Source organism: Hypomesus nipponensis, chromosome 28 (genome assembly GCF_054491055.1).
Source record: "Hypomesus nipponensis isolate SF chromosome 28, ASM5449105v1, whole genome shotgun sequence".
NCBI classification, from domain to species: Eukaryota; Metazoa; Chordata; class Actinopteri; order Osmeriformes; family Osmeridae; genus Hypomesus; species Hypomesus nipponensis.
The window spans coordinates 12,757,188-12,783,193 of record NC_140388.1 but is presented as its reverse complement, the minus strand read 5'-3'; the positions used below and the strand labels follow the sequence as shown (position 1 = coordinate 12,783,193).

The 26,006-nt window shown below is 43.4% G+C and overlaps 1 long non-coding RNA gene across 1 annotated transcript in view; it reads right to left on the bottom strand.

The window, feature by feature from the left end:
- The window catches only part of LOC146220122 (uncharacterized), a 58,014-nt gene extending 32,011 nt beyond the window's left edge, over positions 1-26,003 (bottom strand). The window contains exon 1 of the long non-coding RNA XR_014751054.1: positions 25,289-26,003. This is a non-coding gene — a long non-coding RNA (uncharacterized LOC146220122). The remainder of the gene's footprint in view (positions 1-25,288) is intronic.
- Positions 26,004-26,006: the final 3 nt, after the last annotated feature.

Here is a 26,006-nt window from a genome sequence, read left to right as displayed (position 1 = left end):
CGCACACGCGCACACTCGCACACACGCACACTTTTTATCCATCGCTAAGTCTGCATTGTACTGTTGGACACCAACTGATTTATTAGCTTTTGTGAAGGCAACTGCAAAATGCTGCTCTATAAATAACAAAGCCCTGATCCATAGCCACCTTTTGCATGGCCCCTATCCAAAGCAGACTGGTTGCTAGGTGCAGAATAGCTGTACACCCATTAGGGAACTGATATAGTTTTGCTTCCCCCTCCACTAGGGCTAAACTGTAATTGGAGATTAATTGCGGGCTATATTAATACCTCCATTTCCTCTGGTTCCTATGTGTGTGCGTGCATGTGTGCGTGCATGTGTGCGTGCATGTGTGCGTGCATGTGTGCGTGCATGTGTGCGTGCATGTGTGCGTGCTAGTGGAGTGTGCTTTTGTGTGCTGCTTACATGAGTGTATTACCAGCCTACATGAAGCTGCAAATGACAGACTTTGAGGGATGGAACCCTTCTGAAAAGTCCTCACATAAGACAATAATGAATATGTACAACAAAAATCACGCATGCAGATGCAATAGACCCAGACAAAAACATTGCTCTTCAAGACAATACAGTCTAATGCCTTGTTCTTACAATCAGCGTAGATCAAAGCTGTGTCAGGAAGACACAGCTTTGATCTACCTTCATTGTACAGTAGCATGTGATACCTGACTTAAGCTGCAACATATTCTCTCGTATTTTCCCTCAGATACTGAATAGTCAAAAGAGGCCTGAGCTTGATTCCTGTCTCAAGGCCTTCGAAGGAAAATGACTTCATTGTGGTTGAAAATTCGCGTTTTTGGGGGGGGGGAACCTTACCTCATCCAATGGCATCTTGTATCCCTTTGAAGCAGCGCGGACGTCAGCTCAGGGAAAATGAGAAAATTGAGGTACTTTTCCGTCATTTCGACTGGCTATTTAGAGTCAAATTAGATCAAGGGTGTTGCATCTGCCTTGTCTGGCACAATGAGATGTATTTAGTTTGTGGAAAGGTGGATGGATACATCACAGAAAATCAAAAGATTATTCTGTAAGGTTGTTTGTATTTTCCAGCTTTTTTGCTTAACAGGATTTTTGTGAAGATGTTGCTTCTGAAAGAAGCCAGGAAAATAAAGGCTAACAATAACTCAGAACATGGGTTTGACAGCTTTGCTATATAGGTACACAGGTGATTCTCTAGAGCCACGGAGGCTCTGAAATAGCAAATCATCTTTACTATTTATAACAATATTATAACACAGAATATAAACAAGGGATAGCATAGTGGTGGTGATAGCACAGTGGTATCATTTGGTAGCCATGAAATTGAAAGTTCAAATCACCCGCTTCCTAATGAAAGTGCCTCATTGAAACGTTTTTCATGGGAAACCGAGAACTGTACTCTGGGATAGGGACGAGGTTGTTGACCTGTGACATGCATGCTTAATGCGGTACTCAAACAATAAAACAAAATTGATTGTGTATTTTTTTTAAATTCTTTGCCCCATTTTACTTTAGTCATGCAAAATCTGTACACAAATCATCTAAAAAGATTTATGGATTTCAATGTCAATTTACACATTATCTGATTGGCTGAAATGAATTTTCACAAGTGAAAAGTCTGTATGTTTTCTCTGTTATGTTAATCTGCCTTCCAACACATAGATACACAATCAGGAACACACACATTGCTGCGTATGGTGAGGCAGAATATCAGACATATTCCATATGAACGTTATGTTGCCAGACATGAAGACTTGACTTAAAAATAAATAAATAAAAAATCTACCCATCACTTGTCTGTCTTTTAGTCATATGAAATGAGGTTGATGCTCATGCCTTTGCATTTTTGTAAAGGGATTAAAATAACATACTTTTATTTAAGAAAACCCACTTCAAAAGGCATTGTGTTGTGAAGGTTATAGTTGATTATACACCCTTGTGTTTCCCCTGTGCCCATAGAGCTAAAGCTAAGCTAAAACTGTCCACTTTCTTAGGACAAGTATTCAAGTGTCAAACTAGGTAAGTCTTTCTACCAGTCCTCACTGTTCAATGCTTAATATTCATTAGGCTACAGCATTTGGTGAAGCTAGCTCTGCCATAAGTCACATTTGCCCCCACAGCCCCAACCCTAACATCGGCTTTCGTAGTATAATATTATCCCCAGCACCATGGCAGCATAGATTACTCTATCTCAATAACGCGATAACAAACTGTACATGCGTACAGTACATCGCTTGCACGTCAGTAGTGACTGGCTGCCAATAGGAGCTGCGTGCCCTTTCTGACAAAGAGTAAGGATGATAAGGCAGGGGAGGCCGACTGTTTAGAGGACCAGACCCACGCTTATCCAAAACCAACAGTGATTGTGCACTTTTCTCTGATTATCATCTTGGAAAACAGAGAATGAAAACTTGAAGTAAGCTAACTGAATCACTGAAATCATTTCAAGCACACTTCTTAATGTCCTGCTGTAAAATCTCTAGCTAATACAGAGTAAGTGATAATATAACCTTTCATTACGGACCTTAAAGCTCGAGTTTGTGACCTGTGTTATAAACAATTGAGCTGTCGATAGCAGAACAATGAATAAGGAAGTGATTACATTACTCTACAACTCTACCTCAGCAGATACAATTAATACTCAGCAGATACCTCAAACACTGATTTGAATGGTCAGAATCACACACAATATCCTTCTGACAAGGTCTGGAATAGGACGTAAAAAAAAGAAAATAATTTTATAAAAAAAAAAAAAAAAAAAAAAAGGTTTTAAGCTTCCTTGCTTACTTAGTGTGAGAGTGCCCTCTGCTGTAGTCTAGTCTCAGTGGGTGATCAAGACTGACTTCCTACTTCTGACCACCCGTCTGTTTCACCATCAGGTCCAGGGTAGTCCTGCTCCTGTCGATCCTTAGTCTCAGATTATGGATTAAAGATGGGGGGGGGGTCCATCCAGAGCACTAAAGGGAGTAAGTACCCTGTAACATCTGGGCAGGACAAAGATCATTCAAATAACAAAGGACAATGAAAGCTAAAAGCAGATTAGAGAATATAAAGATTAGTCTATGATCACCGCTTAGAAATACCTTACTAGCAAGTGTGAATTATAATGATATGACTGAATCACCTCAGGTGAAAGGGTACAATCGGTTTACCAGACAGTCACACAGCACTTGTAAACAGACCATAACCAAGACCACAATATAGAAAGATTAGACTAATTCTGATTCTGAGGACAAATACATATTTTACAGTTAGATTTTCATCTACAATCCGAATGCAAATGGGTCAACACATGGTTGTTCTGGACTGTGAATATGAGCAGCTGTCATGCTAACGTTTGGTACACAGTTGTAACCGGATATAGTGTCAGGATTGTTGATTTAGTTGGATACTGTAACACCAGTGGATATGATCATTTGTGGCCAAACCAGAGCTGTCATCAACAATGATCTTTCCCCCTAATTATGACAGACATGAAACTAGACATGATTTTTTTCGTTTTCAGTACACAGAAACATGATAATAGGCTGTCATTTAAATGTTTTTTGCAATTAAAATTAGATTTGACATTTTCACAATGTGATTTTTAGCATTTCACAGTGCCAAACGACTAAACCCTTGAAGACAAACATAAAATAAAATGTCAAAGGCCAACACGTCATCACCACACAGCTTCAAGGCTATCTTCGAAAATAAGAAATTAGAATTCATTTCCATCAACCTTTCTTTTTTAATGTCCTAGAACCCATTAAGATGGAACAAAGACACTGGAGTGAAGAGGCGTCTCTCAACAGCCATCTGAATAGCTTCAATGTCAATTTCAATTTAGTTTTTTAGTTTTTCAAAGCTTTAAAGTAGAACCGAGTTTCTCCAACAAACATCGGAGAGAGCACCGTGGTAGATTGCTCTGGCGGCATCACCACTCATTAGCTGAACATTCAATTAGGCTGCACGTGCACTGCATTGTGTTCCTGAGATCTGGGTTAAACGATCTGGTCACTTTGAAGGGTTTAAACACTCCCCCGTGTTCACAAGGCAGCCGTTATGGGTCTGGACGTGCATGAAGGGTGTATGAGTTTAAGGTTTTTCATCAAACACTTCTGGATGGGAGTGAATGGAGGGACAACCGTTTTGTGAATGAGTCACTGATTAAATTTGACACTTCTGTCTTGCGTCACTGACACTTCTACACCGTATGCCAAAGCCCAAACCCAATTTTGGGATTCAGGGATCACTTCATAAAGCGGGACCTTAAACTATATTCATGTTTGTTTCAAAAACTTTTGTCATACGGTAACAGAAGCTTACGAGCGTGACAATGGGAGAGACTGCCATGGATTCTGCCCCCAAACCAATATCCCAACCTGTCATTTGCTGGTACTTGAGTTATTAGAGCTACACAGTACATGGGGAATATACTCAGAATCCTCGAGAGGTCTTCATTATAGCCGAAAGGCTGAAGAGCCCTGCTAAACTGAAAAATAAATGGGGAGGAAGACATGAATTTATTTCTCCAAGACAAGCAAACTTGACATTTCTTTTTACTGTTTTAGAATAATACGTCCTACTTCAGAGAAAGACCTTGATGTCTGTTCATCTTGTTCCCAAATGTTGGACTGAGTCAAGTAAACATGGTTTGATGACAGTTTGGATTACCTAACTGTATTCTTGTTATATGAAAGCATTTCATAATAGTTCTTTGAATGTCCATTCACTCCGGTTCGCGGAAAGTGTTTGCAACACAGACAACCAATTTATAATATGCCATAACAAAACAATAGTGCAGTCTATGTATGTTACAAATTATTAGTTCTAGGGGTGTAACAATATATTGTGGAACAACATATTGCAATACAACATTTTTACAATATGTATCGTAGAGTTATGGCAATATTTTTACAATATGACGTCAGCATGATCCTATTGTTTGAGCTACCAGCACGTGACGTACTCTGCACCTGCGTTATGCGTGCCTTCACTGCATTCACAGAAATCGCTTGAACTGAGTGAACTAAATTGTATGTACAGCAAAGAAAATTATTGCAAATGTTTAATGTTTTGTAAAAAATCTATGAATTGATTTTGTTTTCTTAAAAATGTTGTTTAAAATATCGTGATATTGTATGGTACACCCAGTATCGTGACATGTATTGAATCGTGAGCTGAGTGTATCGTTACACCCCTAGTTAGTTCATAACAATATTTTAAAATATATCTTAAACAGAGATATAACATATAAGATCATGGGAATTTGAACATTTAAATTACCAATCAGGGAAACTTGACTTGATAAAACACAACAAAGACATAAAACTACATTTAAGAAAAAACACACAATTTCTGTCAAATCAAATCAAATGTATTTGTATAGCCCTTTTTACACGCAAGCATGTCACAGAGGGCTTCACATACGCCCATAGAACTGCCCCTCAACCAACCTAAACCCTCAAGGAAGACAAGGAAAAACTCCCAGAAAAAGATCCAGTCAGATCCAGCCCTGTGGAGCATGGTTACAGTAAGCAGAGGAAGTCAGATCCAGCCCTGTGGAGCATGGTTACAGTAAGCAGAGGAAGTCAGATCCCTTTAAAAGGCTTTTGGATTGGACACGTCAGCAACCTGAACCGTCTCACCTGCCCTTTGCGAATCAGCTGGCGTAGAGGCGACCAGGCACTGGCCAGTTCCTGCTGCTCGGATTCTGTGTCAGATATGGGATATTTCTGAGGCCAGATGGTGGCAGAAGGCCTGAGCTCTTCCCTAAGGTCTTGTCAGTGTCTGCTCCAATCTATTGTCAGACCCTGTTTGGGTAAAAGGATCCTGGTCCTGTACACGGGGACCCAGGCAGCTCAATAGGATCAGCAGGGTTGTGGGTTTCACCCCCTGTTGGGCTCAGGTACACTGTAATAATTACTAGTTTTATCTCAATCACTCGACTACGCCAACACATATCTTGTCAACCATGTGCGTTTGAGGGAACAATATTGCACTAAAAATGTTTTTAGCTTTTTATGAAAATACTGTGTTAGCTCCATGTATAGAATATGCTGTATGTACCACTACAGTATTGTTAGACCTGCCAAGTAGTCATGTATGTTGCCTTTTGAAAGCATTCAGACCCTCTATGAATATAATAATCCTCTTCTAGAGCAGAGGTAGGCAACCGTGGTCCTCGAAGGCCACTGTCCTGCATGTTTTAGATGTTTCCCTGCACCAGCACACCTGATTCAAATGACAATGTCATTACTCGGCTCTGGGAGTGTTGGTGACTTGCGATCTTCCAAGTCCAGTTTCTGAGGGAGTTCATGTCCAGGCCTTTGGCTGGGCCACTCAAGGACAGTTGGAGACCTTTTTCCCCAAAGACCCTCCAGCTGGTCTGCCCCAGCAAGGTTTGGCTCTGTTTGTGAGGGCCTGTTCTGCTGAGTCCCTCAACCCTACCAAGTGTTCTGGTCCTGGTTGCTTAGAAGCAGGAAGGGTCTCTGGAAGGTCTTCTGAGTTTGTCCGGCAAACCTTCTCCTTGTACTTCCAAACTTCTTTCATTGCTCAAGGATGGAGTGCATAGCTCCTGAGAACTTTCAATGCTGTATTTAAGATTTCATAACCCAGCGGTGTGTCCTCTAAATCTTTGTGTTCTAGATCTTTCTAAATCGAGTTGAATCTCTTAATTCTGCATCAAGTGCACTCAAAGTTCTCCAGACATCTCACAGATGATCAAAGGATACAAGATGTAGCTGGGTCTGAATACTACGGATGGGTATTGTTCATTTTTATCAATATCGATACCCTTTGAGACTGCTAAACGATTTGAGTCTTTATCGATACCACTATCGATACTTTTCTATTTCTTAAGTAAAACAGATAGAACAAGGGGAAGGTGTTGCTCTCAGGAGGAGGCTGGCTCAAAGGAGCATATATAGGCACAATGGATCCTGACTGGCTGAATCTAAATCTGTCCACTATAGATGTGCTATCCACAACCTGGATGAGTAACTAGACTGTGATTGGGAGGCTAGTCTTTACTCACACACTGAGCTCGTAATTTTTTTTTTGCAGTTTGCGCACACATCACATTTTAGGGGCATATGCGAGTGAACTAGTTGCACTGTTGAGCCCTGAATTGGCTAATTATTGTCAACGATGGAGACTTACTACGAATTTGGGGCCATCTGCCGTCGTAGCTAGCAACAAAATGAGAAATGAAGCGAAGTAGCGCGTGAGGCAATTAAATTCTTCTTTGTTTAGTTTAAAGGCGGTTGGCAGGCCATTCAATTGAATTTAGTCATTTTATTACGTTGTATGTTTGTACACCAGTGATTTAATTTAAATTACATTACTTATTTCTCGAGATATATGTCAACGTTACATTATATTACTTAGTCTCGATAGCGGTATCGATAAGCTCGGACCTTATTGATATTCGGGTTTTGAGAAATTTGGAACCGGGTCCTTAACCGGTCCTCGATACCCATCCCTACTGAATACCAAGGTTAATAAGTATTTTTTTTATTTTAATACATTCGCACAATTTAAGTATCGAGAACACAACAAAAGGAAGGGGGTTGTGAAGATTCTTTGAAAACATTGTATACTTTTCTACCTGCTGCACTAAAGCAATTACGCATAAAGTCAACATTCAAATGTCCTTCTGGGTACGGACAATTACATGCGCTTCAATAATAGTGGTAAAATGAAGCTTTATTAAATTGCAATGTTCTCCATATACCACCTGCCAGCTTACTAATGAGGAAGCAAATAAGGATGCAAATCAGGGTAAAAAAAGAAGAGTACCCGTTCTCTTTAATGACGTTCAATTGCAGCCTCATCGCATTGGTGAATATCTCAATAGGCCACGTTACAATGAAGGCAGGAGAGGGAGAGAATAGGCATACGAGAAGCACATCACAAAGAGGTGTACAGCACGGGCTTATGCATGTGAGGAAGCCTTTTCACCACGCACAGCCTCGCAGCGGTGATGGTGATGTTGATTCATAACGGAAATGGTTTTACGTAGAGAGAAGCATTTGTGCCGCATTAATATGCATTCGTTATCTTCCTTAACAACAATCTTCACGACATACAATTTCATTGTTTAATGTCGTGAAGAGTGCTGGAAGAACTAAATGAAGTTGGATGGACTGTATCCTAAATGTGTTTTTTTTGTCAGAAAGAAAATTATAGTATAGTATATAGAGTATAAGAGCTATCATATTGTGAATATATAGTATGATTATCTTTTTTTGTAGAACATCCTTTTATTTTCAAATAAAGTATGTTAATCTTCCAGTATGTGTCCAGCTTTTGTCACTACACAATATGCACAGTAATTTTATTCTCTCTAGATTATAGCACCCAATACAATTAACAATTTAAGTAGGACAAAATAATGTTCTTAAATAAGTCATAACACCCTATTAATGTACCCCCCTTCAGAGGTCCTACAGAGAATTAATATCAAAATGAGAAAAACCTGCAAGCTGCCAAATCAATTCCAAAAGTGAAAGCCATCTTCTTATTGTCAAACTGCAGGAAGCAAAATCCAGAGATTTTGTATTTTAATACCTGAAAACAGTCTAGATATTTCTAGCAATCACAATATTGTAAGCATCCAATAAAGAAATGGCTTTTAGTTTATGAAAAGGTCATCAAATCGAAAAATAGCCCCCCACCCCCTTCACACCCTCCCCTACACCCCGGTAATACAAAGTTCTACAAAAATAACACGATTTGATTTCTGAGTCCAGAAAAAAAACAATGGTGGATTTCAGACGTGTTGGTCTTCATTTGAAATGATCTCCAACCTAACAACTTGTGACTTGTGGACTGGGCCGTTAAGTACAGCTGTGACGTGCTGTCAGATGATCTTCCAGTTTAATGGAGATGAAGAAGAACAGTATTGACTGTATTAAGGAGCTTTTAAACTCACTTTGTACTGTACAGTACCATTTGACTGTGATATGACCCCATCTTAATATCTCCCCATGTTGCCTCCACCGTTTTGTATACACAGGGTTCAACAGACACATCTACAGCATCTGGGGGGGGGAGTCAGATGACTGAGCGGTTAGGGAATCAGGCTATTAATCAGAAGGCTGCCGGTTCGATTCCTGGCTGTGCCAGGAATGGGCAAGGCAATTCACCCTACTTGCCTCGGGGAATGTCCCTGTACTTACTGTAAGTCGCTCTGGATAAGAGCTTCTGCTAAATGACTCAATGTAAATGTATTCTCGTCCCACTGCATGTACAAGATGTTGAGAAGTGGGTGTTTATGCTGGTGTCTTCTAAGATGTGTCCACAGCTACAGACAAGTAAAAACATGAAGGGTCTGCATCACTGGTCCACATATTCCCTTCTTGAGGCAGTGTTCAAAAACAGGAAGAGCTTCCTGACACACACACACACACACTTCCCCAACACCTGTCACTCACATAGTGCAAAAGAAGTACATTTGAAAGTAATATTTTTCTCTCTCTGTGACATCTCATTTATTCCTGGTAATCATCATTTTCTTTTTACACACCCTTCCCTTCTGCACGGCAAATCCCCCCTCCTCTTCCTCCCCCTCCTCTTCCTCCCCCTACCCCATCTCCCCCTTCATCTCCCACATCCCTCCTCTCCTCCCACATCCTGTCATTTCTGATCCGGTCAGAACCCCAAGCCATCCACGGGTCATCGCCTAGTCTACCGGCGGCTTGTCTCTTCAGAGGGGACACTGGTGGGGATTTACATCTCACAGCAGAGTTTTCCCCTCCATTTGTCTGAATGCCAGGTCACTGCACCGCTCCTTTGACGGAGGGGGAAAGATAATGGCTTCACTGCACTCTACCTTCCCATTCATTACACACTCGGAGGCATCGACCTTGTTCAGGGCTTCAGGATGCATTCTGATTTCCTGTCAGCTCCTGCTAGCTTGCTAGCTAGCTAGCTGGATGGTTAGCCAATGTTGATCTGCTAGCTACATAGCTGACCCTGCCAGTGGCCCAGTCAAAGTTCTGATCTCAATCCCATTCAGAATGTGTGTGTTTGTAAATTGCGGCCAACAAGCATTGGAAAAGTAGTTCAGACTCTACCAAGCTGTGCAAACCCCAAAAGTCTAACTATCAGAGTCATACTGTACAAAAATGGCTATTGAAGCGAAAGGTGGCTGATAGTGTGAGGGAGTTGAAAACGTACGCAATCCAGATATTTTATCGTACTTTTTTTTTTTCTATTTATCCGAACATAAACCAAGATCCCAATACAATAACTGCTATTTACATATTTTAAAAAATCAATTTTAACATGCCATTTATACATAAATATGAGATCATTGATGAGATGTCTGCAAGGCACCGAGTGTCACAGACAGTTTTCATCCAACTTCTAAAATGAGGGGGCCACAAAAATAAAAAATAAAATTAAGATTCCTTCATTTTTTATATAAGCAACCCGAAATCTAGGGGGGCCAGACACATACATGAGGGGCCCTAGCCCCCCCCAGGCCCCCTCGTGGCTATGCCACTGGTTTACAGGAGTGAACCAGGAACCAGAATGATGTTGGCCCTGTCAATGCTATCTCCCTCCAGAGAGCTTGTCTCTCCACCAGCCTCCCCTCCATAATAGCTGTGATCAAAGTGGTGGCGATGGTGAGAGACCGCTGTGCACAGAACAGTCCTTCTCTGGGGCGGCAGGATACTCTCCTGGAAATAGCCTGTTAGTCTATAACTGCCCCTGTGCATTCCGTGTAATTACAGTCACTTCACAACCCAAGAAAATTGGGACGATGGCTTGCAGGAAAGCTTGTTTTCTGGAGCCAAAGCTGGGAAGTGCAGCATTTGGACTGTGGCATGCAGCGCTATGTACATTTGATGCATATTTAATTTGTATCAAATCTTTACCTTAAACTTCTCCCCTGATGCTTCTGCAGTGGTGTAATAATGGTCTACGGCACACTACCATTTTACCATGTTAAACTGTAAGAAATCCGGTACTATTCACAAGGTGCCTTTTGAATCCTACAGGACGAGGATCATATTTTCATCAGGCTATGGTCACATAGAAATATTTTCCACTAGTAAGACTAAGGACAAAGTTAAACAGACATATGCCCCGTTCTCAGGGCGACTGAGCCACAGAGTCAGACACACCGATTCAAGTATTTTGAGTTCGATCAGATTGCCCCCCCAACCCCCTGCACCTCGAGCTGCAATTCCTGTATGAAATGTGCTATATAAATAAAGTCTTACAGATGTCACAAAAGGGAAATGCTTGGATGCCCAATAACATGAAGGAAATTGAAAAAGAAAACTTTGTATTTTTCTGCCACCGTGCCTTGTTGTTACTGACATAGCCATGTGGCACCTAGTGTCACTGGATGATGACAAAGTGTCTTTCTGCCTGAGAAAACAGCCATATCACACAGAAGACTGACTAAATGAAAAAGAATAGAGTAAATATATAAATATATGACATTCAAGAGTGTGAACACACCGAGATGCACACATGAAACAAAAAGTACCTGAACACACGCATATGTAGGCCTGCACACACACACACACACACACACACCACCTTTTCAAGGCCCTGTCATCTCAGGCCTGTGGATTCACTTCATTATAAAATGTAAAAATCTAGTCAATTTTATTTAATCAGCTGAAAAGGCAAAGCACTTCCGGATCATTAATCAAGTTCACCCTCTCAGAAGGGGGCCGTCCTTCCACACCGCTCCCTGAATCATTAGGTGGAAAAAAAACTCAGGCGGAGAATGGGGCAAAATTCAGAGGGACCCAATCATTTCCCAGACAGAGACGTCCGCACACTGTAATGAGTGAAACCAAGCACACAGCTCCCACGAGGCAACGAGGTAAACACCAATGGATGAGTCTTTTGTGTAGAAGAAGCCAGCGTTCGCATATCAAAATGTACAAACTGGCGTTTTTTTTGCGTTTTATGTCGGATTATAATTTCTCGTCTGCGTTGTTTGAAGAAGCATATGGGGGACAAAAAAATACCCATTCCAGAGGCGTTGCTAGACATACAGCTCTACTGGGGCACAGGCCCCCCTCACAGGGGCACAGGCCCCCCTCATAAGGGCACAGGCCCTCCTCCCTGGGGCACAGGCCCCCCTCACAGGGGCACAGGCCCCCCTCACAGGGGCACAGGCCCCCCTCACAGGGGCACTGGCCCCCCTCACAGGGGCACAGGCCCCCCTCACAGGGGCACAGGCCCTCCTCCCTGGGGCACAGGCCCCCCTCACAGGGGCACAGGCCCCCCTCACAGGGGCACAGGCCCTCCTCCCTGGGGCACTGGCCCCTGTTCATATCCCTTTTTTTCTGCCAAGCTTGCTGTGCAAAATGCACTACTCGGCTATAGAAACTCCCCTTGCTTAACCCACTACACAACAGTTCAGGGACGCAAGTTTGATATTAGCTTTGGCAGGGACATCAATAGTTAATGCAAGCGTGCACATTTTTTTTTGCATTCATTTGAGCGCAAATACAGTTTGAGGTTCATGTTATATTGTTTTTATGTTTTAGTCAAAATAAGATGATTGGTAGGCCTATCATTTAGAAACTCTTAGTTTTGAGATGTTTTCTTAGCCTACCTCAACTCTGACTTGTGTGCTGAGTCTGACACCTGGGCTTCTGTGTGTGTGCTGCAGTGGCTGTTTGGCAAGATCAGAAGAGAGCGCTGACATGGAATTCTGCGGGCATCGGTTTATGTTTTCGGTTAAACTGCTTTGATTTTACAAGCGTTGATTGGGATACTGCGTTTATTTTTTCCAGGATTACGAATCTAAATGAATGCACTGACTAATAAAGTAAATTGTTAAAACTCAAACTTTTGATTTTACTGGGGCACAGCAGATTTGTACAGGGGCACGTGCCCCAGTAAAAAGGGTCTAATGACGCCCCTGAACCCATTCCTCTTTGCTCTCTGATTGGGGCATATTTGTTTTCCTTGCTTTACAGCGCTCGCTATCTGAAAGAGTGCCGAAAGAGAAAAAAAAAAGATTTTTTGTTTTGTTTTTTGCCGTCTTCTTGAGAAGCTGCGCTCACAGACAGGCCTGTGATAATCACGCACCTTCCATGCAGCATCGATCACGCACTGTGCAGATCGTTGCACTTTCAGAGAAGGTCCCTCTTCATCAACATCAAAACCATTTGAGCAGAAAAACTGCAGTGTCTAAATGATGTTTACACTTGGGCTTCCATGTCTCTACTTAGTGATCTACCTAGTGTACCAGGCATACTTCCCCCGCCAGCCCAGGGAAAGATTAATGATGCATTGCAGTGGCAACCCAATAACATTATGTGACATTTATAGAAGGCTAAACAGCAAAAGCAGAAACACAGCAATTTTCAAAGGTCATCCATTTGTGTGCTTGAAAGAACCAAGCTTTGGAAGGTGGAGGGAAAAAAAAAGTAGGCCTATATTCTTTTCTGTGTGGTATTCTGTTTAAGGCATTGTCGCCAATTCTTTACCTGATTATCTACATGTTCATCCCATTTACAGCTTAAACGTGTGTATTGCTGATAAATGAAACCTACCAGGAGTTTGGTCTGAGTGGGTCATTGGGATTGGAATCAAGTCGTTACACAAATGTGTCACCTAACATGTGGTTGACAAACTTTCCTCTCTGAGAAGTAAAAGCCTATTCATATAAACATCATCAACTTGTCCCTTTCAGATGCTCGGTTATAGTGAATCCGTTTGATACATCCAATCCTTTGCAAATGTTGCTCTTGAAAAAGCCTTCATTTAGCATATAAGGTAGACATATTCTCTTACACAATTAAGTGAAAGTACGGTTAAAGTATAGAAAGTTCGTATATATAAAGTGCAGTGATAAAAATATACAATGATCCTGAACTATTGGGCAGAAAAATTATTAACTAATGAGCTAAACAATTATGAATGATCAAAGAACAAAAAGTTGTACCAGAAAAAAACTGTAGCTTGAACTGTAACAGTTTAAATAAGTGTATCAATTAGTACGTAAAACAACGATCCAACTGCATTAAAAAATGTAACACATCCAGTTTTTTTTCTTGTGACCGCAAATCTGTGCCCAAAAAATGGTCAAACATTAAAGTGCTTTGTTTGGTACACCCACTTCACACGGCTGGACTTCACGTTTGAGGTGGCGAGGGTGGGGGTGGATGTGAGTGTAGGAGGGCGCTAATGCTGTGAGACGAGGGAATGCTGGGTCTTTAGCGGAAGGTGCTACGCGACCCGCTCCCTTAATGGCATCCTGGTAAACAGCTGCTCGTCTTCCGTCAAATATTTATTCGGTTTGGCTATCTGACATGGCGTTGCCTTATCATCGTTCAAACAGCTTATATAAACACCTTTAACATGACCTGCGGGGCAGAACGGCCGGGCCCCTTGAGTGAGAGAGTGGAGCTCCGCCCTCCGTTTTTCTCAGGGGTGCTGTGAAGCGTATGGCGAGTGTCAATGTGGGGGAATACAAGTTGGGAGGAGAAAAAACTGTCAGGTAGTTGATATTTGACGTATGGTTCACAACAGATGCGGGTTATTTTCCTATATGAACATTGACACAAGAATCAGTTTGTTCACAAATTCAGGTAGTAACAGTAGCCGAACACAGACAGCGTAAATCAACCACCCCAAAAAGACGTTAGTTCCGATTAATCGAAATGCGTTCGACAAAGCAGGCTTTGTACATTTTTGTTGTCGACGGTGTTACGTCCGGACACAACATTAAAGTCTCATTGTCTGGTACAATGCAGCCGGTGTGCCGTCTGGAGAGACGATCATCACAGGCGGGTTGAGTAGCTTACTGTATGCCCCCACAGCGTAAGAACAAACAGGTGCTGTCCATCTAGAAACCGTCATCTGCTAGAAAGCAGTGAAAGTCTAATCTAATCCGGTATCATCTGTAAACATCTCTATTCTCCACTTTAAGGATATCGACTTAGTTCCCCCTCCTCTCTGAGTAAAGCTCTTTAGTGGAGAGTAAAGCCAGTGAGGCCGTCTGTTGCGAGTGGAGTTTGTGCACGGCTGACCTAGCGGACGGGTCACCCACGGTCAGGAACTCCTGTCAGAGAGCTTGTTGTTGTTTTATGTGATGTACGCCGGTTATTTCACACAGGTCCTTTTTTGTTTGTGGTTGAAATTTTTGATCCTTTAGATTGGTTTAATGAATCGATCTATATAGTGCGTGGGTCTAAGCAGTTTACTATGACGGAAGCATTTTTGTAAAAAAAAAAAAAATTTCAGTAGGCTGTATTAGCGTATTAATATTCAGTAGGTGTTCAATGCCTAACTCTTTCCCGACTGACTGCATTTTATACTTATTTTTCGACAATACATATTCATTTTCATGTTTTTTTTCAACATTACCATCTCGAGAGGTAAACTTATTAAAAAATAAGTCTTGTCACTTCTTAAACCGCTGCAGAAACTTAAAGAGGGTACACCAGAGGCATGCATGTTTACACCCCTGTAAGAGAACCCTATGTTAGCATCCAACCCAGGTCAACCTTCTCAATGGCCCTGATCCTCCTCTCATCCAGTCCCCCTCCCACCACCAGCAGATGCCCGGACACTGTCAAATGGCCTACAAACCAACCAGAAGCACTTTAATCCTATGTGTAGCCAGCATTAAAAATTGGATTGTGGTGGATAAGATTAGATCTGCTGGATTTAGATGGGGTGGGGGAGAAATATAAGGAGAGAAAAAAAAATGCAAAAGCTCCATTTAGGCTTGAACATAATCTCCTTTCATTCTCAGCTAGCACCAAGCTTGCTAGCAGATGCCAGATATTTGCATGTAGATGTTTATCGCCATTTGTTTTCAAAATGATATTTTTGGGGGGTGGTTTTAAATTTGTCTCTTTTCTTTTTCATTTGTTTGATGTTTCATATTGGAAAGCTTCTCTGGTTTGTTCTAGCAGGTTTTGACCCTTATGAAGCAGGTTGGTTGGCTTGAGCCACTAGCTTTTACGCTGATTTCCTATTTCTTCACAGCTAGGAATCCGATTCACGTCCACGGCTGTTACATCACTTTTAACCAAATAAACCAGAGTGCTTTTAGGATATTACCTTTACCCCAGAAAGCAATTTATAGGGCATTTTGGGTGGGGGAAACGTAATACAATGTGCAATCGCAGACACAATCATATCAGGATACAAAGTTATATTTCTTGATTGAAAGATTGAGGGGAACAATGTTATTTTTATATGATTCATTTATATATAAATATAAATATATATTTAAGTATTTTCTGGGGGCCTAAGGTTGCGCTCAGCATGTCCCTTTTTGCAACAAGCACGATGAATATCAGATTATGCCGGCTAGTTCCAGCCCCACGGCAGATCTTTAAGCACGTTTTAAGAGGCTCTTTGCCCAAAATGTGTCCTTAATTTCCCCCACGGCCCTGAGACGGCCCTGGGACCCAACTAAAGTGGCCGGCTGGTGGTGTCGTCTCTGAAGGCTTAAAAAAAAAAAAAAAAAAAACACACACACTTTCATACACACACACACATTCATACACACACACTAACAAGCCATCTTTCCCCAGCAGCAGTTTAGCAGGGGCCTTGCTCTTGAGTAACATCTTAATCCTCCAACTCCAATCTGGCCTGCATCTGCAGCACAAGAATTACACTGATCTACACTCATCCCCCTATGCCTCCCACGTACCACATTAATGGACATAGGAATAGACAGCTTAGACTGGAGGCTGTCACTTAAAGAGATAGCTGTGATATATGATGAGAAGTGATGTCAAGGTTCAATGCAGGCAAGACAGTTAAGGTATGTTACTTTGTTTCCATGTGTGATTTTACTTTGTAAATAAAGTAAAGGAATTGTTTGTTTTATGTTATATTATTAGGGAGGACGACCACATAAAAAAATAATTTAAAAAAGTAAAAAGCTCTAAAATACTCTGACATTTTGATGTGTCAGCTTTACACTTTTAAATTATATGTTTTCTAGTCAGAAGTAAAATGTGCAGATTTTGTATATTCACATACTGACCATTTTAATGCGTTTTGTGGTCTATACTTCAAGTGTACTTCAAAAGTATTCTTTCGGTTTGGGGTACTGAATCGGGCAAGGCAAGATCTCCACGAGTACTACTGGGATCCTCTTGTGATCACATGATAGCAGAACGATTTGGCTGCTTTAAGAGCAGCCTGTCTTTGCTGCTCACTAACAGCCAGGGATAAGAGCGTCTACCCTGGCAGCAACCTTTTAATCCATGGCCATGCTACTTAGCAGGCTAGTAGCAACATGCTACTTAGCAGGCTAGTAGCAACATGCTACTTAGCAGGCTAGGCAGCAACATGCTACTTAGCAGGCTAGGCAGCAACATGCTACTTAGCAGGCTAGGCAGCAACATGCTACTTAGCAGGCTAGGCAGCAACATGCTACTTAGCAGGCTAGGCAGCAACACCAGGGTTTTCCCCCCTCCACTCAACTTGAAAAGTAGCAGCAGCAGCTCTGGGTGTGTGTGTGTGGGGGGGGGGGGTAACCTGTGTGTGTGTGTGTGTGTGTGGGGGGGGGGGGGGGTAACCTGTGTGTGTGTGTGAGTGAGCTTGGCCGGTCTGTGAGAGGGGGTGATGTAGAGATAATGTCAGTGTGCCTCTCTACACACGGGTGAAGGTGTGTATACTGTGTGTGTGTCTGTAGGAAGGATGGAGGATGGTGTTGGGGGGCAGGGTGGGTGAGGTAGGGGGGGTAGCAGGACAGCTGTCAGAGTGGAACTGGACCCCACAGCCTCCCAGTCGGTCCCTCCCCATATGGCACAAGGCCAGGTAGCAGCGCCCGAGGTTACAGGGCTGAAGCCCAGCGAGAGATCTGCTTTCAGAGGCTGGCCAGCCTGGTCTCCCTGCTCAAGGGGGAGGGGGGGGGGGCACTAATCTGGCCCCTTGGCCTACTCCGGCCACTGGATTAAGAGGGGGGGAGGGGGCAGTCTCACCCGGACTGTGGAGGTTTGTCTGGGGAGAGAGAGACCACTCAGCTCCTTCCCAGAATTCTTTGAATGACCTTGGGAATAAGTGCTCTCTCTTTCTGTCTCTGTCTCTCTGCTTCCTTCCATCTCCATTGCCAGAGTGACAGCAAAGCATCAATGATTTTTTTCTTTATATATATGATTCATTTATTTTTGATCCTTAATTATTTTATATTTTTTAGCGAGTAGCCCCTCAATCTCCCTCCAACACTAGAACGGAGACGAGTGTGAGACTGAGGCAGAGAGCGTGGACCTCCCCCTGCTCCTCATCAGGTTGACCGACCGTCTGTCCTTCCATCCCCGATACAAGAAAGAAGCGGAGTGGATGGAAGGCTGAGAAAGGAAAAAGGGATGCACAATGAGCTGTGTCGCATGACTGCTTCCTGTCTGCCGAGGTAGTGGATCTGCTGCAGTTTCAAACCTTCCTCTTCATGCAGGAAGTGAAGCGCATCCAGGCTGTCAGGTGTTGATGACAGAGATTCCAACTACAACTGGTATGTTTTGATTTGACAGTTGAACCCAACTGCAATATACCGCGAGCATATTTCTCGTATTGCACCAAGGTGTTGAAATACAGTCGTCCACGTCACGCTAAATACTCGCGTTATCGCCAGAATAACAATTCAATGTTTTTACTTGCAGACAGTAAAAAAATATTCTCCCCGGCCCCCCTTCACCCTCAATCATGTCACATTATCTCTACCACAACTCATTTCCTGAACCTCACAAATAAAAAGCGTCCCCTATTTCTGAATTTTAGCTACTTTTTACCACTTGGTCTGACGTCACCTTGGCTGAGGCCGTATAAACGCTGGGTGTTAATAACGGCCTGTCATTCGCGGTGTACCCAGACTGTGGAGATATGCGAGGGGGTAAAGGCACAAATCTTTCCCTCAGGGGCAGTAGGTACTGGGATCCCTGCCATGGCTTTGAAGTTGATATTGCCCAGAAATGAGTCCAGGACAAAGAGGAGATGAACTAGCAGGGCAGGGAGGATGAGTCTATCGGGGCCCGTGTTTTGACGGAGGACAAGGAGGGAGGGGAGCATCCTTTCTCTTGTGATTAATCACTCGCTTCCTTGCAGTTCAATGGACTGATGGACAAGTCTGTGTGTGTATGGATTACACCTGTAATAATAGACAACAGAAACGCCATTCATCACCCCCTTCCTCCACCCTGCCCCTCCCTCTTTGAGGTGGTAGCTGAAAGGAAACATCACACCTTGGTGTAGCTGCTTTTCAGGACATAATCTGGGCTCAGAATCAGATCTCAGATATGCTTATTGTCAAACTATTAGAGAACATATATTGTGCTTTAGTAATGCTTCTGCTGAGACAGGTAATAATTTGCACCACATGATGCTGTATAACCAAACTATACATTTACATCTATACAAGCTGTCACATTTCAAGTATACAATATGACCCTATAGAAGGGGAGGGAGGGATCTGGGAATCGGGGTATCTGGGCCTGGCCTGTTACACACACACACATATATATATATATATATATATATTTTAAAAAATTATCAGGACAACAGTTTTTTTTTTAAATGTGTTCAAACAGGATGTGATCAATAAGAAAGTGGGCTGAGGGCTGTGGAGGTCATGAGGGGTACCATCTGGTGTGTACAGTATGTGTGGGGAGGGGTGTGTGTTGATGTATGGAGAGCCAGAGACAGAGACAGAAACAGATCTCAAACACACACATATTATATATTCATCATCATCAAGTTTCTCAACTTTTTTGCCGTATAAACCTAGTACAGAACATTCTAATCCTATTGGGGGCATCGTGGATATTTTATTTCAGATTTTGAGATGTTTTTTTTTTTTCATTCTACTCTTCTGTGCCTTTTTTTCCTGTTCATTCAATTGTATCCTTTATCCCATGGGCCTGAAGAAAGCTATTAGAACTGAAACAGAACAACAAGATGAGTGTGTGTGTGTGTGTGTGTGTGTGTCAGAGTGAACTTACAGCCTTTTACATTACCCCGAGCACCTGCAGGAGAAAATGATCTTCTTATTTTAGCCATGCCAGAGAGAATAGGAGGTTTTAAAGAGAGAGATGCCTCAGAGGGAAATATTTGAAATCCACTCAAACATACTCTGATACTTTATACAATAAACATGTGCCAATCACTCCTATTCCCCCTCCTACATCCACTGAGCAGTGCAGCCTGGATTTAGGAACAGCACTCTACTGCCCCCCTTTGGACCACACGGTAACTACATGCCAGAGACCTCTTGCAAAGGTGAACAATTTGCTAATGAACAATCCCCAGCAAATTGCAATCCCCCCTCTCTACGCGCAACATATTAATTTCTCTAATTATACAGTTTATTCGTTTTCTCGGTTCGGCAGGTATGAAGGCCTTCCTCGTCTCACCTGGAAACGGCAAAGTCCAATCACATAAGCCAAATCCATGAAATAAATAACCAGCAGCGTGACTCAGAGACGCATGTGACGGGGGGGGGGGGGGGGGGGGGGGGGGGGGGGGCGTGCTGCTTATGTTGTGTTTTAATTGTATGAGGATGCATTCACTTTGTCAGAGCTAATTATGGATTAGCGCTTGCTAGCTCGGCCCGGCTGGGGAGACCTTTAATTGTACGCTGACTGGCTGTTAGAAACCTGTCAACAAACCTCCAGGACGACCACATGCACGCCTGTAACAAGGGGTTTTCTTTTTTTTTTCTTGAGATTAACTAAGATTGCATAATTTGTTTTCTATAGGCTACTGTATACAATACATTACCTATTTTTGTGGCTGTAAACTACGACAGATTTAACTTCTAATTTGCCGACTTGATTTGGCTTACATGAGAGAAACCTGCAGCTTGTTTACATACAGTGTGCTGTGAAATAACTCTAAGCCTTCTTTTGTATCATGAACGTATACATTTAAGTGTTTAATAAAACACAGCGCTCTAATTAATAATACACTGTGACTTGCTGGTCCTAGTCAAAGGTTTGCGTCCATGTTGTGATAGACCTGGGGCCTGCTGTTCATTTGGCCGGTGAGCAGAGGCCTGTTCCATAAAGCGAGCTCACAGACTAAGCCAGGCTTAAGGTGTCAGTTACTTTCCCTGACATTAAGCCTGGCTTATTCTGTAAACTCGCTTTATGGAACAGGCCTCTGCTCACCGCCCAAATGAACAGGAAAAGAACCAATATCGCCGGTTACTCCTGACAGTTTGACCTTGCCAACAACTGGAGCGAGCCCTACTTGCAGCCTAATGCATACAGGCTGTCCCACCCTCCCACTACCAAAGTGCTAATGAGTTTCAATGACGGTTTTGCCTTCATCCCAAATGACCTACTGTAACTCTTCCAAAGCCTGTCACCCATTTGACCATATGCATAATGTATCAAAAACAGAGCACTACAAGAGCTCTTCCTCCCCTCCTTGAAGTATTATTTATAACCCCACCGAGACTAAATGATTTCTGTAGGAGCAAGTAGCGGTTCAATAGATAGAGATAAGTGAGAGAAAAGAAGAGAGATAAGTGAGAGAAAGAGAGAGAGAGAGAGAGAGAGAGTGGGGGAGAGAGAGAGAGAGAGAGTGGGAGAGAGAGAGAGAGAGAGAGTGGGAGAGAGAGAGAGAGAGAGAGAGAGAGAGTGGGAGAGAGAGTGGGAGAAGTAGAGCGAGAGGAGGAGGGGTTGTGAATATTGCGGCAGACTCGCGTTCATGACTTATTCATGTGTGCATATCAGAAGAGGACGCGGCCATTTTTAATGTAAGATGTAAGAGTTCCAGGGGGTCTGAGGTGCGCTGGCCGGCTGACTAATGGCCCACAGTACACTTCGAGGTTAGACAGTACAGCCCAGCCAGCCTCCCCGCACAAACAGGGGAATCATTTGCTTCCATGCACCCCCCCCCCTCATCCCCCCCCCCCTCATCCCCCCCCCCCCCCCAAGTCTGGTGTATTGATTGATTAATCACTCCGCCGATGAACTAACAGATACTGACCTTTCAGAGGTACATGAGCATTTAGCCTCCTAAAGTCTACGGAAAAAAAGAAAAGAAAAGTGCATCGATCATTTAATGGAACATCAAGCCTCGGCACAGATTAGCCGACCAGCATTTTGTCAAGCGCGCACCCACCCCCCATCCCAATCAATGGGTCTTCGATACATTGACCTTCCCTGAAAGTAAACAACTCAAGAGGCCAGGGGATTACGGCTACTAACCCTCATCATCATTATTATCATAATCATTGTTGTTTGGATCTGAGATAATGAGCATACTCCCTCGTGGCAAGTCTGTAGTGATTGTGTTTTGAACAGAGACTACATGCTAAAGGGATGCCTTTAGCAAGGGATGACTACATTTATAGGGAGAACTAGCTGTGCTAGCTACCCTGTGGGGCTGGGCTTAAAGGCTGCGAAGCTTGTTTCATTTCTATACCTTGTTACTGTTACTTGTATTTCATGTTGTTTTGGTTTTGTGTGCACAATCATAAGGCACAGCACACACTCCTGGGGAGAAAGGAAGTTGTCATCCTCAAGAGGAAGTGAGACCTACTCTTAATGGCGAAAAGAATGTCGATGATCCCGTCCCCAACCAACTCATCTTTAAACACGATGTTCCGCGCACCCTCCACAACCCAACGCCACATCCTGAGTGTCCCAAACAAAACAGCAAAACACACAATGTAAACATGACAGCTGGAGCTGTACTGAGGGGCTCTGAGGGTGTCCCAGGCCCTCACGAGGACTGCGGGCATGAAATGAACTGGATGCACAAGTAAAAAAGAGGCGGCTTAACAACAAACAAAAAAACCCCGACAATGCAGCAGATCCATCCTGCCGTATTGGCAGGAGAGGTCGTGTGGGAGACTTCTGGAGCTGAACTGGCTTTCTCAATAGACGTCAGGCCCATCCAGACTAATGGGAGATGACACGCAACATCATGCACCAACTGGATCCCAGACAGGCAGGAGTAATGGGTCATAAATTCGAGGCCCCGAGCGGAGTCTGTTAAAACTCGCCAGTGCACGAATGGCTAATGGTTTTCATCCACCCAGCCCCCCACCCCCCACATCGCCACCCCTCCTCCCCACCCCTCACCCCGCGTCCCCCCCCCCCTCACCCCCCCTCTGCTTCTAGAGAAACCGCAAGCACTGCTGTGTGTCCGTCCGCGTGCGTGCACGCGTGTGCGCGTGTGCGTGTAGGGTAGAAGGGGTGGGGGAAGGGGGGGTCAAACACAAACCAACAAAGACAAACACACGCACCCCAAGGTGAAAAACCCAACCATCCTCCTAAAAAACGGTTTGCTTTTTAATTAATCACGCCGATACAATGGCGGCGGCCGGCTCGAGGGGCTTAAGTTCAAATCAATAGCACAAGCCAGGGCCCATGCCGTCAATACTTTACGAAGTGCAAAAATCATTGTGAGTCCTCGAGGCTCTGGCTGTCCCCAATAAAGCGCCCTGGGGACGGATACGGCCCTGGCAGACCCCTTGCTGTGCCCCGGATCTCCCAGCATGCATCACTCTTCTTTTGTTCTCTCCAGTCAGGCATGGAGGGCTCGATTCAGCAGGCACCCATCTCGGCCAGCCTGACAAAGACGCGGCCCGTGACCTGGTGTGCCGGGTCACGTATGCCCCTGGCGAGCCTTTCACAGACGCACTTTGCCCTGCGGGGCCAGAGTAGTTGTGTAGGAGGCACAGTTTTTATTTGGTTCGGTGTGCGAGGGGGATAAAAGTTTATTCAATTTCGTGAGCAGGGCGTTTGATATCAAGGCCGACTACATCAACGTTGCTGGTTGTTAATGTGCATTCTGACGTTCTAAAGTCCTTCATTACCCTAATTGGTTTTCATGAGCAGAAGTAATGTTAGTGGAACAACTTTTTCCTTTGCCCTACAACTGGGTATGTCAGTATGAATATAACATTCTTCTGTAGTAACAATTGTTACAGATTTTTCATATTGAGCCATTTTCAACAGCTTTGATCTTGAAGTTGCCTATGTCACTTACCTCCTAATGGTGATTTTCCTTTTTTAGATTCTCATCAACACGATGATCTGCTTTAAGGCCTGAGCACGCTAAGCTAGCAGGTCTTCCAGAGCTTGAAGCTAAAACAATGTGATTATAAAAAGCTAGTGAGGTGAGCAATGAAAAATGATCCGGTGGTAATTAACTGTTCTATTCCAGAGTTACACTTCCCCAAAGCGATGACTCACTTCATTAGTTCAACACATTGCCTGGAAACCAGATTGGCAGATGACCACTTCAGCATGAAGGAAAATTATATTTGTGTCTTTAAGTCTTTATAATGGTCCATTGCAATTAAAGACAAAACTCAACCAAAAGAACAACTGTACTGTAACTACCCAACAACGCCGTACCTACCATATGAGGCCAGTATTTATTCATTCAGCACACACTTGTGGCTCCTAACTCTGTTTATCACTGGATGTCTCCTCTGTGGTGATTCTTGGTCCGCTATTGAGCCGTTCAGATCAGCAGCTGACTCAGATTGATTCTGGATAGTGTTTCCTGTGGAACAGAACCCTGTCTGACCGCCAGGGGATCTAGGGACGGCCCTGTGCTCTGATCAATGCTGCGGGTGCTAGTGAAGAGAGTCAGGAAGACATGCTGTCTGGGTCCTTGGAGGATCTGAACACCTCCACACTCACAGGACACACACAGGCCAGGGCACACACACACACACACACACACACACACACACTCGAAGGTCAGGACACACACACACAGAGGCCATAACACACACACACTCAAAGGTCAGGACACACACACGCACACACTTGCAAGCCAAGATGACACACATACACAGTTAGTTTTTGAATATTTTAGGCATAGTATTATGAAAATGTACCTAATCATTATTTACCAACATATAAATTACCTATTTTATGTGTTGTTTGCCTAATTTATCATACAAATCGATTAACTCCTTTAGCCTAGACACATAATATGTCAGAATTAAAGGACAGTCCCAAAGTGAATGTAATTGACGGTCATTTTATGACTGGTGCTGGGCTCTTTGTTGACTGAATTAAAATTAGTCTAGGTACACACTGCCATCTAGTGGCAGATAAATGTAATGCACACATCTGCGAGGGGCCTGTTGTGGGCCCTTAAACATGGTTATCTGGAGCTGCAAGACAGATCCAAGGGTACATTTACGGCGAGGTAAGGCCACAACTTGGAGAAATCAAGCGAGCAATTTCAACACAGTGGACAGTGACGCGGATTTACCATTTAGCCTGTGAGACACGGCGGTCTGAAAACCAAGCAGCAGTAGCCACGCCAGTTTCTGTGACGACATGGCTGTCATCCCAAACAATTAATATGAAACACCTTATCCTACCATTGATGTCTTCATCCAGCGAGGGTCAGGTTGAATCCAATCCAGCACAAACGACATGGAATCCACTGTAGCTGCCACGAACTGTCCAATTTCTCAACCTCAAACTCGTCTGAACACGCCCAAAACTGTCAAGTGTCCTGATATTTTGGCAAATCCTCATCCTCTCCTTCATCAACTTCTTATCAATAACAAAAGGCAAGTTGAGTTTAGAGAGGGGCCTTCTACATTGCCGGGTAGTTTTAAAATAACTTCTGTGACTGAAACAGAGTTCGAAAAAATCTGGTGACGTCTTCCCCAAATACAATGTAGCCGATGGTCACAAGGCCCTTTTCATAACGTTGCAGGTGATAACGGGCAGAACAGCTAGCGTTATATTGTGTTGAATTTACACTTCACTACATTTAGTGGTATAGCAAAGGAAATAAAGAAATTCACCCAAAACTCTCTCAGCTGTGGCCACATCGTCTGTATTGACATTTGCTAGCTGCATGCTCCTCGTTAGCGACGTTTTCACTTTTTAGGCTAGCAGCCTAGACCTGGAGTCAGGTAATTTGCCAGACATGAAGATTGAGTTGTTTAGAGTGAGAATTAGCTATTAACAAGGCCGCAAAATTCTTTCTCTGCTCTGGCTCCTTTTGCTTCATGGTGGCCGACGTTTTACTTTTTTGACATTTTAGCCTCCACAGACTACGGTTAAGTTACTACTAACGAACAGGAG